General features: G+C 52.2%; 1 long non-coding RNA gene across 9 annotated transcripts in view; it reads right to left on the bottom strand.

Moving 5' to 3' along the window:
• The window catches only part of LOC139360086 (uncharacterized), a 48,335-nt gene extending 33,633 nt beyond the window's left edge, over positions 1-14,702 (bottom strand). For 5 of the 9 annotated variants that reach the window (XR_011617175.1, XR_011617181.1, XR_011617178.1 and 2 more), the window contains exon 1: positions 4,769-14,702. This is a non-coding gene — a long non-coding RNA (uncharacterized lncRNA). Of the gene's footprint in view, positions 1-4,258 lie in introns of all 9 variants that reach the window. The other 4 variants (XR_011617180.1, XR_011617182.1, XR_011617183.1 and 1 more) reach the window with 4 other exon arrangements.
• Positions 14,703-14,742: the final 40 nt, after the last annotated feature.

The raw sequence follows: 14,742 nt of genomic DNA, 5'->3' as shown, positions 1-14,742 counted from the left end.
TGGTCTCAATCTCTTGACCTCGTGATCCACCCACCTCGGCCTCCCAAAGTGCTGGGATTACAGGCAGGAGCCACCGCGCCCAGCCCGATCTTCTTAAATTTGTTAAGAATTTCTTTTGTGGCATAACCTGTGATCTATGTACATCTGTGTACATTTGAGAAGAATGAATATACTGCTGTTGTTGGGTGGAGTGTTTTGTATGTGTCTGCTAGGCTCAATTGGTCTACATCGTTGTTATTTCTTTCTTTTCTTTCTTTCTTTTTCACTTAAGATAAAGATGGGCGCTCTCTAATACTAAGTGCGCGCGCCTGGGATGAGCGGGGCCTCTCTTAGGACCAGGGGACATCTGCCCAAGCGCATTGTGAAATTGAAGCATTAATGCCCAGTGAGGGCCAAGTCAGGACAGTCACAGTAGAGCCAGCAATGGTGACCTCTCCTTCCCAAACCTCTAAGGGGCCCGCTGGGTTTACATGGGTCTGCAAGTCTGCACCGACTCGGCGATGGCCCTGGAGGCAGCCTGCGTGTCAGGGAAACGTCAGGGGCATGGCGGCCACCTGCTGTGAGAATAGAAGGCCCTGGGAGCCTAGACAGCCAGCACATCTGACAGAAGCCTGGAACCTGAGCCGCTTCTTCATGTCCTGGCAGAGACCCGGTGGAGATCCATCAGGGACCTCCCACCATTAAACACTGTGCTAGGTTTTGCCTGTTTGGTTGTTTAGTAGGAAAAAAAGAAAAGAAAAAAGAAACAGAAATAAATACATACATACATACATACTATCCAAGGATATCCGTTAGTGAGCAGAACAAAACCCTGCCCCCACAGTTTCATTCTGTGACACAGGACCTCAGTGGGTGAAAGGTACTTTGGTGTCAAACTGGAGGGCAGAGGGATTGGGAGGAAGAGAAGAGGGAGTTCTATTCAGAGAAGTGAAGGAAGACCTCATGAAAAAGACACGTGAGGAACACACAAGGAAGGAGGTGAGAGTCAGAGGCAGGGGTCTTGGGTGAGAACATTCCAGGCCAAGGGAGCAGCAGGTGCCAGGCCCCGAGGCTGGGCAGGCCTGGAGCACCGGGCAACCCATGTGCCACATGGAGGTAGTGGCTCTCGCCCCCATCCTGGCCTCTGGAGTCCTTCATGAGTCACAGAAGAAAAACTTGTTATATCTGAGTATTATTTTTGTGATCTTACTCTTCAACTTAAAACATTTTTTATTGCAGACATTTGATTGATTGATTGATTGATTGAGATGGAGTCTCGCTCTGTCGCCCAGGCTGGTGTGCAGTGGCACGATCTCGGCTCACTGCAACCTTTGCCCCTGGGTTCAACCAACTGTCCTGGCTCAGCCTCCCTAGTAGCTGGTATTACAGGTGTGCGCTATCATGCCTGGCTAATTTTTGTAATGTTGGCCAGGCTGGTCTCAAACTCCTGACCTCAAGTCATCAGCCCACCTTGGCCTCCCACCATGGCTGGCTAGGTTTTAAAATTTTCTGTAGAGTTGAGGTCGTGCTATGTTGCCCAGGCTGGTCTCGAACTCCCAAGCTCACGATTCTCCCGCCTCAGACTCCCAAAGTGCTGGGAGCGCTGGCTCACCACCACACCCAGCCAAGAAATTTTAAAAAAATTATCACTATCACGCCCAACAAAATTAACAGTACTCCCTTAATATCTAATCCCTTGTCAGTGTTTCAGTTTCTCTTGTCTCAAAATGTCTTTTGTCGGGTGGCTTGTTCCAGTCAGGATTCAGACAAGGTCTCTGGGTCTCTGTGGTTGCTTCTGTTGTGTCTCCAAGTCCCTTTTGACCTGGACTCCCTCTTTGGTGACTTCCTGCCTGGTGCCGCCGCTCCTGCGTGCTGAGCGCCTCTCCTTGCGCCTGAGACAACGCCTGAGACAACACTGAAAACTTCACACACATACAGAGTCTAGGGGTTGGGGTGTGACCACGTCTTCTTTCTGCTTGAAGATTAGACACCTGTGTGCTGGAGCAGCCAGGATGACCACAAAGCAAGACGCACAGGCACCCACACCGGGGCAGGTGGCGGCGTCTCAGTGCATGGATTCACAGTGGGCTGCACCCCAGGGCTTGGGCCCGCGGCTCTCCAGGGGCTCCACTTTCTGCCCCTGCCCCGCCAACTCCCACCAAACAACCAAATGAGCAAAACCAAAACAGAACACAGCACTTCCAAAGGGGCAGCCCAGCCTCGCCTCCTGAGGTGCAAGAGCAGGGATGCATGAGACCCCGACGATGTGGCGGCCAGCGGTGGCCATCCTTTCTAGGACTCACGGGTCTAAGTGAGGCAGGAGAATAGGGTATGGGGGCAGGGAACCTAACGCGTTTCACGCCGGACTTTCTAGAACTAAATTGAAAGGAAAACGCTAACTTTCCATGCCTAAGTAACAAAAGGACCAGAGGTTACTCCCTTTGCAAACCTCCCACCTTCCCTGTGCGGCGGAAAAGAAATTGGCTGCCCACAACCAGTCAGACTCACTGCCGCCAGTCTTCGTTTGCATATTAGTCCAACTCTGTAACTTTCACTTTAGCCTCTTAACGTCAGCTTTTTGCAACCAATCAGATGTTTGCGCAGAAGCGACCTTTGTAACTTCAGCCTCGGGTTAGCTGCTTTCTGCAACCGATCAGGCCGATTCGGGCCGCCACTTTATTTACAGGAGGGGAGCACGTGAGTGGCCAATGCAAACCTCCAGCGGGTATCTGGACAGAGAAGATTCCGGGGCAGCCCTTGAGCCTGCTCAGGCCGCCCCCACACTGTGGAGTGTACTTTCCTTTTCAGTAAATCCCTGCTTCCGTGGCTTCCTTCTTTCCTTGCTTTGCCGCACGTTCTGTCCATCTCTTTGCTCCAAACGCCAACAACCTGGACAACGCGCAGTCACAACCCTCTACCGGTAACACGACCCCTTCCCTTGTATGAGCTCATCTGATGTTCAGCACCTGCGAGGTCAGGGCTAGTACGAGCTCTGCTTTTCAGATGAGGAAACTGAGGCACAGAGAGGTAAAGTACCATAAGTCTGGTGGACAGACCCTTAAACCCAGGCCGCCCGGCCGCGGGGCCCTTTCTTTACCCCAGAGCGGGGGTGGGACACAGATGAAGCCCCCGGGGAAGCCCCCGGGAGAAACAGGAAGGACTGGCTTTAGGAGAGAGAGGGCAGAGGGCAGAGGGCAGAGGGCAGAGGGCGAGGGTGAGAGGCAGAAAGCCGGGGGCGCGGCGGGGCAGCCCTGGCGCTGGAGCCAAGGAGCGGGGCAGCGCGGCTGCGGCTGGGCCCGGCCTCCCCACCTGAGCCTCTGTCCGTGGGGAGCGGGCTCCGCGGCTCCCCTCCGCCTCCAGCCCCTGAAATGCAGGACTAGGCTGAGCCCGGAGCACCCAGCCGCCCGCACAACCCGCGCCGGGCCGGGCGTTTCCTCCCGAGGTCCCCCGCAGAGGGGTCGCCATTCCCGCCTCGGCCTGTTCTCGCCTCCGTCCGCCCCGCGTGGCCTGGCGCCGCCTCCCACCGCGACCGCGGTTGTCCGGATCCGGATCCTCCCGGGCCGGCGCCTCCTGCTGCTGCCCCGGAACCCCGCGGACGCGCCCCCGGACCCCTGAAACACGGGCCCACGGGGACCCCCAGCTCTGCAGCCTCAATCCCGGGCCCCGCCGGGCGGCGACGGTTCGCTTCTGCCCGGGCCTCCCTGTGGCTCCGGCCGCTGAGGGGAAGGTGCGGGCGCCCCACACGGGGGACTGGACTCCGCGCTCCGGAAGGAGGCCCTGGGGCCGCCCCGCTCCCCTGGGCGTTTTCTGGCACCGAGTGCGGAGCGAGCCCCAGCCGAGCACGGCTGACTCGGTTTCCCCGGCACAGGCTGCTTGCCCGGCGCCGACTCGTCTCCCAGCGGCTCCCGAGGGGCGCGTCCCCGCAGCGCGCCCAGGCCCGGGGTGTGGCTCCCTCCCGCGGCCGCGCCCCCCACCCCGGCGGCCTGCAGACGGCCCGGCCCCGCGATCTGGGATTCACAGCGCAAAGCGGCGTTTGAATATTCATCGTGCGCACGCGGCATTTTCCAGAGAACACAAAGATCTCGCACCACAATTATCTTGCTCCAGCTTTAAAATATGAGCTGTCACTTCTTTCACGGATCTTGTGAGAAAGGAAAGTCTTTTTTCTCTAACTCTTTTTCCCTTGAACGCAATTACCACCTCATTCACGGCTCTTTGTGGCCACCTCATCTTGGGATTACGCCAGTGACATGCCCACAAAGCGGCGTGACTGACGTACCTGACAGCTCTGCGGTGACACGGCGGCCGCGGTGAGAGGCAGCCTTTGTGGAACGAGTCCCACTGCCGCCCGCCTCGCAGGGAAGCCGGGCAGGACGGTGGAGCCGAGAACCGCCCCGGGCCCGTCCCCACCCGCGGGGCGCTTGCTTTTAACTCGCAAGCCCTGCGCACTGCACCGAGGAGCAAGGATGCCGGGGCACACCTACCTGATTCCCCCATTGTTGGCCAACATAAAACACCTGCACCCCCATTTGATGAGTCACGTACAGTAAAGCAGCCAGGTCTGAGGACTGTGTCCCACAGTGGAGGCCCTAGTCGGCCTTCCCCAGGCCCTCCCCAGACCGCCCCAGCCTGGTACCAATGCAAGCCCTGTGCAGGCACAGCACGTGCAGACAGGCCAAGTGCAGGCACAGCACAACACGTGCTGGCAGCAGATCCACCCAATTGTGCATGCACCGGGCGCCATGAAGACCCCACACTTTCGATTCCAGCTTAGCACATGGGAACTTACCCTGGGATGAGCCATTCAGACGGCTTCACTAGCTTCTGGTGTGTTGGGTTGGTTATATTCTCTGACTTTTGGTCTCTCCCCCACCTTTTCAGACCACAGAAATAATACATATTATTCAAAAATCAAACGTGACAGAAAGACGTAACATGAACAACAAACATCCTGCCATCCGCCTTCTCAAAGGCACCCTGCTTTCTCCGCCCGCAGATGTTCCCTGACGTGTTCTCGGTGCACCTGCATCCAATATGAGTAATTTTCCTTATAGAAAAGTATCACACTTTACATGCTGTTTACATCTTTTTTATTTTATTCTCTTCGTCATCTTTGCATGATTCACATATTTTAGTAACTGATCTTTAATCAGTTTTAGGGGTAGCCTCAGGCTTAGGCTCTGGAAGGGAACTGGCCGACCACCCTCCTTAGCACCCTAGAAAACAATGGCTTTCTTCATGGTCTAAAGATTTAAATAACTGGAAACATTTAAAACCTCTTAAGTGGCTTAAGATTGCTATTAAACTAACAGAAAGAGGGAAAGACAAACATTTGTCTGCAATACAACAACCAGCAGCCACACCACTGAAGGTGTCCTAGCAAGGGCGGGTGCTGGACAGCAGTCCTGAGCTAAAAACGACCAGAGAAACCTGTCCAGATCTCTTTCTCACAGAGGACCTCCCGGGTGACCGGCCCAGAAGGTAACTAAACCGCTTCGCTTGCTCAGCCTCCGTTTCCTCACGGTGTACACCAAATTAGAACACACTTCATGTGCAAAGCTAACATTCCTGCGTGAAGCTACCTGGTGAATTCTGAGAACTCACATGCTGCGCTGGTGAGAGAAAACTTTAGTTTTGTTTCTGATTGGAAATGAATAACTGAAATTGTTCTCTCATATTTTCTTCTGGGACTCTTAGTTTTATTTCTAACATGTGATCCACCTGGAAGATATTTTGGGCTAACCCATCTCTTTCTCACTGAAATGTTGCCATTTACCATCTGCTAAATTTCTGTGTGTATCTGAGTCTTTCTGGATTCCATTCTGTTTCACTGATCTTTTCATAAGCCAGTCTCACTCAGGCTGCTTTAGTTACTGTTAGGATTGGATGTGGCCCCACGAGTTTCCACTGAGAGAAGACCTGGGATTCCAGCAGGCAGAGGCTGACATACAGGCTTAGTTGTTGCTATGTTTCTTCCTAATAGCTTCCCTCCTGCATCAAACCCAACCACCAAACATGGCAGAAATGGGCCACCAGCAGAAGGTGACACATGTGAGTCCTGAGGACTGGTCCCTTCCAGAGAGAAAGCCTAGGAACAGGAGGCTCCCACCATCTCTCAGAGGGAGCACACATTTCCTCACCTTGATGTCGGCACCAGGAGGCTGACAGCGACATCCTGTGCGGCGTGCCCGGGAGAACCAGACGCCATCAGTCTCCCTCTGCAGCACATCCCGTCGGCTGTCCTGTCGGCACTGCTGTGCCAACCTAAGAACCACTGTCCTGTCGGCACTGCCGTGCCAACCTAAGAACCACTGTCCTGTCGGCACTGCCGTGCCAGCCTAAGAACCACTGTCCTGTCGGCACTGCCGTGCCAGCCTAAGAACCACTGTCCTGTCGGCACTGCCGTGCCAGCCTAAGAACCACTGTCCTGTCGGCACTGCCGTGCCAGCCTAAGAACCACTGTCCTGTCGGCACTGCCGTGCCAGCCTAAGAACCACTGTCCTGTCGGCACTGCCGTGCCAGCCTAAGAACCACTGTCCTGTCGGCACTGCCGTGCCAGCCTAAGAACCACTGTCCTGTCGGCACTGCCGTGCCAGCCTAAGAACCACTGTCCTGTCGGCACTGCCGTGCCAGCCTAAGAACCACTGTCCTGTCGGCACTGCCGTGCCAGCCTAAGAACCACTGTCCTGTCGGCACTGCCGTGCCAGCCTAAGAACCACTGTCCTGTCGGCACTGCCGTGCCAGCCTAAGAACCACTGTCCTGTCGGCACTGCCGTGCCAGCCTAAGAACCACTGTCCTGTCGGCACTGCCGTGCCAGCCTAAGAACCACTGTCCTGTCGGCACTGCCGTGCCAGCCTAAGAACCACTGTCCTGTCGGCACTGCCGTGCCAACCTAAGAACCACTTTTCTACTTGGATCAACACCTTGTAGGTATCAATAGTGGAAAGGCATTAAATGTAGAAATTGGTTTAGAGAGAACTGACAGCTTCAGTTATTATCTTCTACTTTAACACAAAATACGCATTCCTGATAAGCTTCACATTCCCAGGTTTTGTAAAATCGGGCTAATGGGTAGAGTTAGGGGCTGACTACTCAAAATCTATGCAACTTTGTAACTAACACCAAGAACTGGGCCAGACCAGTAGCTCACGCCTGTAATCCCAGCACTTTGGGAGGCCAAGGTGGAAGGATTCCTTGAGCCCAGGAGTTTCAGACCAGCCTGGGCAACATAGCAAGACCCCTTCTCTACAAAAAATACAAAAATCAGCCAGGTGTGGTGGTGCACCCTGTAGTCCCAGCTACTTGAGAGGCTGAGGAAGGAGGATCGCTTCAGGCCAGGAGTTCAAGGTCCCAGTGAGCTATGATCGTGCCACTGCACTCCGGCCTGGGTCACAGAGCGAGACCCTGTCTCTCCAAAAAAAAAAAAAAAAAAAAAAAAAAAAATTGCCATAACAACCCTCATAAAATTCTGGCACAGTTAAAAAGACATGTAAAATCCTAATATAGATAGATGTAGATGCTAAATGTAGGATTTCTTTTTTTTTTTTCTTGAGATGGAGCCTTGCTCTGTTGCCCAGTGCAGTGGCATGATCTGGGCTCATTGCAAGCTCCGCCTCCCGGGTTCACACCATTCTCCCGCCTCAGCCTCCCAAGTAGCTGGGACTACAGGCACCCACCACCACGCCCGGCTAATTTTGTTTTTATATTTTTATTAGACACGGGGTTTCACCATGTTTGCCAGGATGGTCTCCATCTCCTGACTTTGTGATCCGCCCACCTCGGCCTCCCAAAGTGCTGGGATTACAGGCGTGAGCTCTGCCAGCTAAATGTAGGATTTAAACAAAGGACAGGCAATGCTCAGACCCAGTGACGGCAGGGACGGGCGGCTGGGCCACTACCCAGGTCTGGAGAGTTCCTAACAAGCTACTGAAACAGCGTGGGAGGCTGGGCACCTGCAGAGCTCCCCCTCCGCTGGGGGAAATGCTGCCTGGACTGCTGTGGCCCTAGCCCCATCCCCACTCGTGGGCGCTGTTCATGCTATGGAAGAAGGCCCCGGTGCAGTCCGGCAAGTCACTCCAACTCAATTCTCCGATGTGCTCCAGGGGACCTGACAGTTTCCTTTGTATACACTTCACACATTTCTAAGCTTATTTCTGCTGTTTTGTCTTCCTCTGTTTTCTGGCTGACCATTTATTTCCTTGTGTAGAGGAAGACCATTGATTTGTGTATATCAATTTGGCACCGTCGCATTCCTACATACACATCTTACTGCTTATCATTTCCAGGAAGAATTCTCTTGGAATTCCCTATCAACAATGAAGGAAGCTGTGAATGACGTGCTGGCCTCCCTTTTCAGACCTTACGCAGCTCATCTCCTCCCGTCCTCCAGGGCCAGGTGGCCATCACAGGCCCCTGCTGTCATGTGGTATGCAGCTGGGTGAACAGTGTCCTGGCCTGCTCCCGACTGCAGTTTTACGCCTCTCTTCACTCGCATGGTGCGCTTTTGGCTTGAGATATAAATGCACTGTTACGTTAAACCAGTGTCCACATCCTCTTGACATTTCCATTGCCTAAAGACACAGACCTCCCTGGACGACGCATCCGTTCTCTCACAAGGTCTGAGCCCCGCCACACGCTGGCTGTGCTCTGGGCACCAAGGCTTCGGAGGTGACCACAGCCCTGGTCCCTACCTCACGGTACTTCAGGTTTAATGAGCAGAACAGACGCTCCACAGAGAATGGCCCAGCAGTTCCTCACTAGTGGGTGGACCATCTTCCCTGAGGACCTGGCAGGCAGGAAGGAGACATCCTCCTGCTGAGGAAGGTGTCCTGCTGGAAGACAGGACGTGTTGGGGCCCAGGTCGGGAAGAGGCTACCCCACTCCAGGCGTACGAGGGCGGACGTGACATGAGGAGCAAGTGAGGGGAAACGAGGCTGCAGAGACATGGGCGAGGGCGAGCAGGCTCCACCAGCAGAGCACATGGAGCTCTCCAGACGCTTCCATAAAGACAGGGCCAGGGAGGCTGCTGAACAGCAACTTCCAAGACTGAAAAGGTACACGTCGCACGGACACAGAGGTGGCCTCTGCAAAACTGTGATATGGCAAGGCCTGGCCTCGGCACCCTCCCCAGATCTCCCCGCAGCCTTTCTGTCCACGCTAGACACATCCTGAGGACACCTCTGGGAGTCTGCTCAGATGATGAGGGTTCCTTCCCTGCCCTGCCTCAGCGTCTCGTGCATAGCAAGGCATAAATGACTGCCTCTCCTCACAGATTTAACAGAAGGGCGATTTCGTGGGGCAACCAAAACGTAAGCAGAATATGGCTGCACCCAGTGGGGTTGGGGCTGGCGGAGTCCTTCCCCCTCTGAAGTCATACTGGGAAGAGGGCTGCCTGGCCTGGCTGTCGATGCCAACATGCTCACAGAACCTACCCGCCAGTGACATGTGCTCCTGTGCATCTTCTGGGTGGGCACAGGACACAGCAGGATGAGAAACTGTCACGAACACATCAGGGAGGATTCTGACTCCAACTGTGGCTTTGCTTGCTCAACTCTACCTTCACTCAGAGCCACTCTCCAAAGCCCAAGGCCTTGGCTGTCAGCCTGCAGAGTCGGGCTCTCTTTTGAGGGGTGCTAGCATCCTCACTGCACCCCTCTCCCATCTCGACAAGCAAATCCCTTAAAGACCAGATGGGTCACGTTTTCTTTCATTTCCATAATCTCCCTTACTGTTCCCTAAGTTCTGAATCCTTCTAGTCCTTTACACTGGCATGAATTTAACTTATAGGATCTTTTATCAGTGTGCCTACATTTACACCGAGGCATAAAATTAAAACTGTGGCCCGGCGCGATGGCTCACGCCTGTAATCCCAGCACGTTGGGCAGCTGAGGTGGGCGGATCACGAGGTCAGGATCCAGCCTGGCCAACACGGTGAAACCCCGTCTCTACCAAAACTACAAAAATTAGCTGGGCATGGTGGCAAGCACCTGTAATCCCGGCTGCTCGGGAAGCTGAGGCAGGAGAATCACTTGAAACCAGAAGGCGGAGATTGCAGTGAGCTGAGATCCCACCACTGCACTCCAGCCTGGGTGACAAAAGCAAAACTCCGTCTCAAAAAAAAAAAAAAGTGAAAGTGAAACAAAAGATGGGAGTGTGTTTTTTGTTAAAGGTTAAAAGAGTTTTTAATCACAAAACATCAACAGTTGTTGGCTTGTCTCAATCTTTTATAAGCAACTATTTGCCACCAAAGTGGCCGATTTCAAAGAGCTGGTTATATCTGCAGTGATGTTTCTCTTTAATTAAACACCCACTGTGTTAGTTATCTGATGCTGTGGAATGAATTTACACAGGTGCCAAGGCCTCAAACAACAAGCATCGATTTTCCAGCGTCTGGGATGGGGAATCCGGGCACAGCTTAGCTGGGTCCTCTGCTGTGGGCTCTCAGGCTGCAGTTGTGGTGTCACCCGAGATGGGATCTCATCTGAGGCCCGACTGAGGAAGGACCTACTTCCAAGTGCCTTCACTTGGTGCCAGCAGGATCCACTTCCTTCCGGCCTGCTGGGCTGGGAGCCTCAGTTCGCAGCCAGCTGCCAGTCAATTCCAACCTCACTTGATTCCTTGCCATGTGGCCCTCCCTGGGATGGCAGCTTGCTTTACTGAGGCCAGTAAGGGAGGGTCTGGTAGCCAGACAAGAGTCAGAATCTTTTGTGATGGGATCAGGCAGGTGAAATTTCCCTCAATGTGGAGGCCTTCTATTGGCTGGAAACAAGGGGCTGGAGGGAAGGACTGCACAAGGCCATGTGGGGACCATGGTGGGCCCCCTTAGAAGCTACCTGGGCATCTGCCTATTTCTTACTCTAATAATCCTGTTTGCAAAGGAACTATTTTAGAATGGCACTGCTCTGAACATTTTCATAGTTATCTGTTCATTCTCCTATCCATGCTCAGGTAATACAGGAAATAGTGTAAAAACACAAAACAAGTCAACAAACTAATCCTTAAAAATAAATTCGTATCAAACCATTTCCCCTAACGTGGTCCTGTGGGATTTTTGGACCTGGAAGGGGGTGTGGAGCAAGGAGTCCTAAGTGTGTATGGCTGTGACACAGACAGGTGAACTGACAAGAAGCTGGGCCTGTGTTTGTGGGGTTCGCTAAGTGGCATTTTGAAATTCAATAAAAGCCAACTAGCAAACCTAAAAACTTGCATAAAAGTTAAACAGTGAGTAAAATTTATCAGATGCCAAGTGAATCTGCTCTGAGAGTTTAGGAAGCATCAATATGAAACCCACACATCCTAACCGAGTTGGGTATCAAAAGCGTGCAGTGGCCAGGAAATGTACCTTTAAGAGAACTGACAAGTGGGTTTTCATTAATGAAAAAGACATAGTAAAAAATGATCTAATACAGGAAGAGGCTGGGAAAACAGTTTTTCACTTTAGAGCAAGGCTTTCATCAATCTTCTATGAAATAATCTATCATGTTAAGTATCAAAATTTGAAAACTTAATACTGAATTGAAAAGGGGGAATTTTAGTTAAGAGAACAAGTTCACAGTTGTGAGAAACAGCCCAGTGTAATTCTGCCCAGAAATCTGTGTCCCATAAAATCTATGTATTGCATATAAAGAATCATCCCAACCTCAGTTTTACTGAAAACTAAAAACAGCTGCCCTCTTACACAGTCTCGTCTCTGGACTCATTAAATCAGTAATGATGCACATTAATCATCACTGAGCTGTACAGAACTTTAAGTTTTGCCTGCGGAATGTCTTACCTGCTTGACAAGAGAAGTATCCTCACTCCTGTGGACTCCAGTAATCTTAGCTGCAGGACACATTAATTTGCAATCTTAGGTCTGCTTTACAACCAAACACAAACTTTTAGAAGCAGCCGTACACCAATGCTCCATGTTTTCTACGCTGAGAATAGTTTTCACCATCTGTGACTGGGTACCTAAGTCAGAAAAAAACAAGGTTTGAATCCCAGCTCAAACGTTTTAACCGTGTGACTTCTGGTGAATTACTTAACCCCTCTGAGCCTTACTTTCTTTACGTAATACAAGTATCAACTCCGTGGGCCAAACCAGCCCCAGCCTCCTACAAATCCATCTCTGTCCACAGATGCCACTGTGGACAGACCACCGTAGGAGGAAGGGCTGTGTCCCTCCTCTCCACTCTCAGGTCCCTCCACCATAAAAAGCCCACTCTCCATAAAGCTGTTGAGAATTAAGTACCACAGCAGACACAGAGCACCTAGGACACTGCTTGGCACACTGAAGCACCAGTAAACATTTAGCTGTTACTACTAGGAAATATGTCCTGGAGACGCATAAGAAACCGCTAAGAAATCTTGGGGCAAAGGTGGAGGCTCTCTCGAGAAGAGTGTTTACTGGGAGTGGGGAGAAACAGCTGGGCATCTGCAGCAGGGCAGATGGTGGGCAGCCAGCCTTCCAGAACAAGAGAGTGTGGCAAACGCACCAGAGCCACTCGGCGGTCAGTCACACTCCTGCGGGCCACGCGAGGCTGTCCAGGTGCTGAGGATGCGGGCGCGCAGGGTCGGCCAGGTGTCCTGTCATGCAGACCTTACATTCCACAGGAGGGAGAGCAAACAAGTAGGAACACATGCGGCGGACATGAAGGCCACACCACAACGGACGGTGTGATGCGTGGAGGAAGAGCTTGCCTTGGATGGGGCAGGAGAGCCTCTCTGAGAAGCGGAGCTGGCCACGCCAAAGCCTGGGGAAGAACCTGAGACATGAGCACGGAGCTGGCTGGAAGAGCAGGGAGGCCACTCAGCTGCAGCTCAGGGGGGATGGCAGTGGCCGGGGGTGAGGACCTCCAGACCACAGGGAGGAATCTGGGCTTTATGCCATGTGCAGGTGACTAGCCTCACATATACGCAGGGAACCTAGGCTCTGGTTTACCTCTTTCAAAAGATAACCCCGTCTTCCGTGGAGAGAAGGATCTGGAGCTAAGAGCAAGCAGGTGGTCTGGTGAGGAGATGACTGCAGTGGCCTCAGAGATGACTGAGCTGAGGCTGCTGTGGCCAGTGCTGAGACGGATGGATGAGGATTTGTTAGAGGCACCATTTAGAGGGAGCGATGTGAGGGCTTGAGGGTAAGGAAATGGGTTGGTAGAATGAGGAAAGCAAGGCGAAGCCCGTGAGGCAGGGAGAGAATCACAAGTCTGAGCCGCCTACGTGACAACCAAATGGAAGTATCTGGCTGGACCCACGAGTCCGGAGCTCAGAGGAGAGGTGGAGATTGAAGACATCAGTGTGGGAAGGGACGGGGAAGAACGGAGATTGCTAAAGCTTCTGCAACAACCTTGCCCGGGCACTGTTCTCACGCTGGCAGCTGTCTTGAAGACAGCGTAGTCTGCATTTGCTTTAGGAGTGGTGACTGGTTGCACAAATCATTTGTTCATACCCACCTGCTCTTCAAACGCCAAGCATCATGTTTCCAAATCACGGAGGCATAGGACAAACTGCAGATCCCTAAAAGACACTTTTAAAGAAGAGTCACCTTTGGCCAGGCACAGTGGCTCACACCTGTAATCCCAGCACTTTGGGAGGCAGAGGCGGGCAGATCACCTGAGGTCAGGAGTTTGAGGCCAGCCTGGCCAACATGGCGAAACCCTGTCTCTACTAAAAACACAAAAATTAGCTGGCATAGTGGTGGGCGCCTGTAATCCCAGCTACTCGGGAGGCTGAGACAGGAGAATCATTTGAACTCCAGATGGAGGTCGTAGTGAGCCGAGATTGTGCCACTGCACTTCAGCCTGGGCGACAGCGTTAAACTCTGTCTTAAAACAAATAAGTAAGAGTCACCTTTATAGTTTTGTCGTTTAACCGTGTTTTTTGACCTTCTGAGTATAAATTGAAAGGCAAAGTAACAGCTGCACAGAATTGAAACTATTATGACTGCTATGAACTGACCTTGGCAAACACTTAAAAGACCATGGCAAACAGTCTTAAAAACCAATAGCATGGTTTTAAAACTTTTAAGGCTGAATGTTGTCCAATAAGCACAAATTCAAACATGAGGTCATCCCATATTTGATGCACAAAATCTAGAAGTCAAGCAGTATCAGTAAAAGTACCACCTGTTTAACTTGTGAAAAAAATGTTTTTACAAATTTGATTTCTAAGCAAAAATTACTCAGCAAAAGTAAAGTGAAGTGGAAAAAGGAAAAAGGGATCTGTTTTTCTCTCGAGCTCACAGTCATTGCTCTTAAACTGTAATTGGTTTAAGTCTTCCGGCCAGCTTTCCACAAGCCCCGAGGTCTTTCTGCTCCACATAATATCCAACTGTGATCATCCCCAAGCAACTACACAAATCTGGGATTTTGTTGCTTCAAAGACAAAGGCAATGAGCTGGGGCTCAGAAAGCCTCATCAGGATACTCTCGAATAACGGTGAGAAGAGCAATTAATAACTACGTCCCTCCTGGGTAAAACCGTGTCACTGGCCGGGCGCGGCGGCTCACGCCTGGAATCACAGCACTTTGGGAGGCCGGGACGGGCGGATTCACGAGGTCAGGAAATCGAGACCATCCTGGCTAACGTGGTGAAACCCTGTCTCTACTAAAAATACAAGAAACTAGCCGGGCGTGGTGGTGGGCACCTGTAGTCTCAGTTACTCCGGAGGCTGAGGCAGGAGAATAGTGTGAACCCAGAAGGCGGAGCTTGCAGTGAGCTGAGATCGCGTCACTGCACTCCAGCCTGGGGGACAATCCGTCTCAAAAACAAAAAACCGTGTCACCA

This window comes from Macaca nemestrina, chromosome 19 (assembly GCF_043159975.1).
Source record: "Macaca nemestrina isolate mMacNem1 chromosome 19, mMacNem.hap1, whole genome shotgun sequence".
Lineage (NCBI taxonomy): Eukaryota > Metazoa > Chordata > Mammalia > Primates > Cercopithecidae > Macaca > Macaca nemestrina.
Note: the sequence above shows the minus strand (reverse complement) of the source record. Positions and strands in the feature narration are given on the sequence as shown.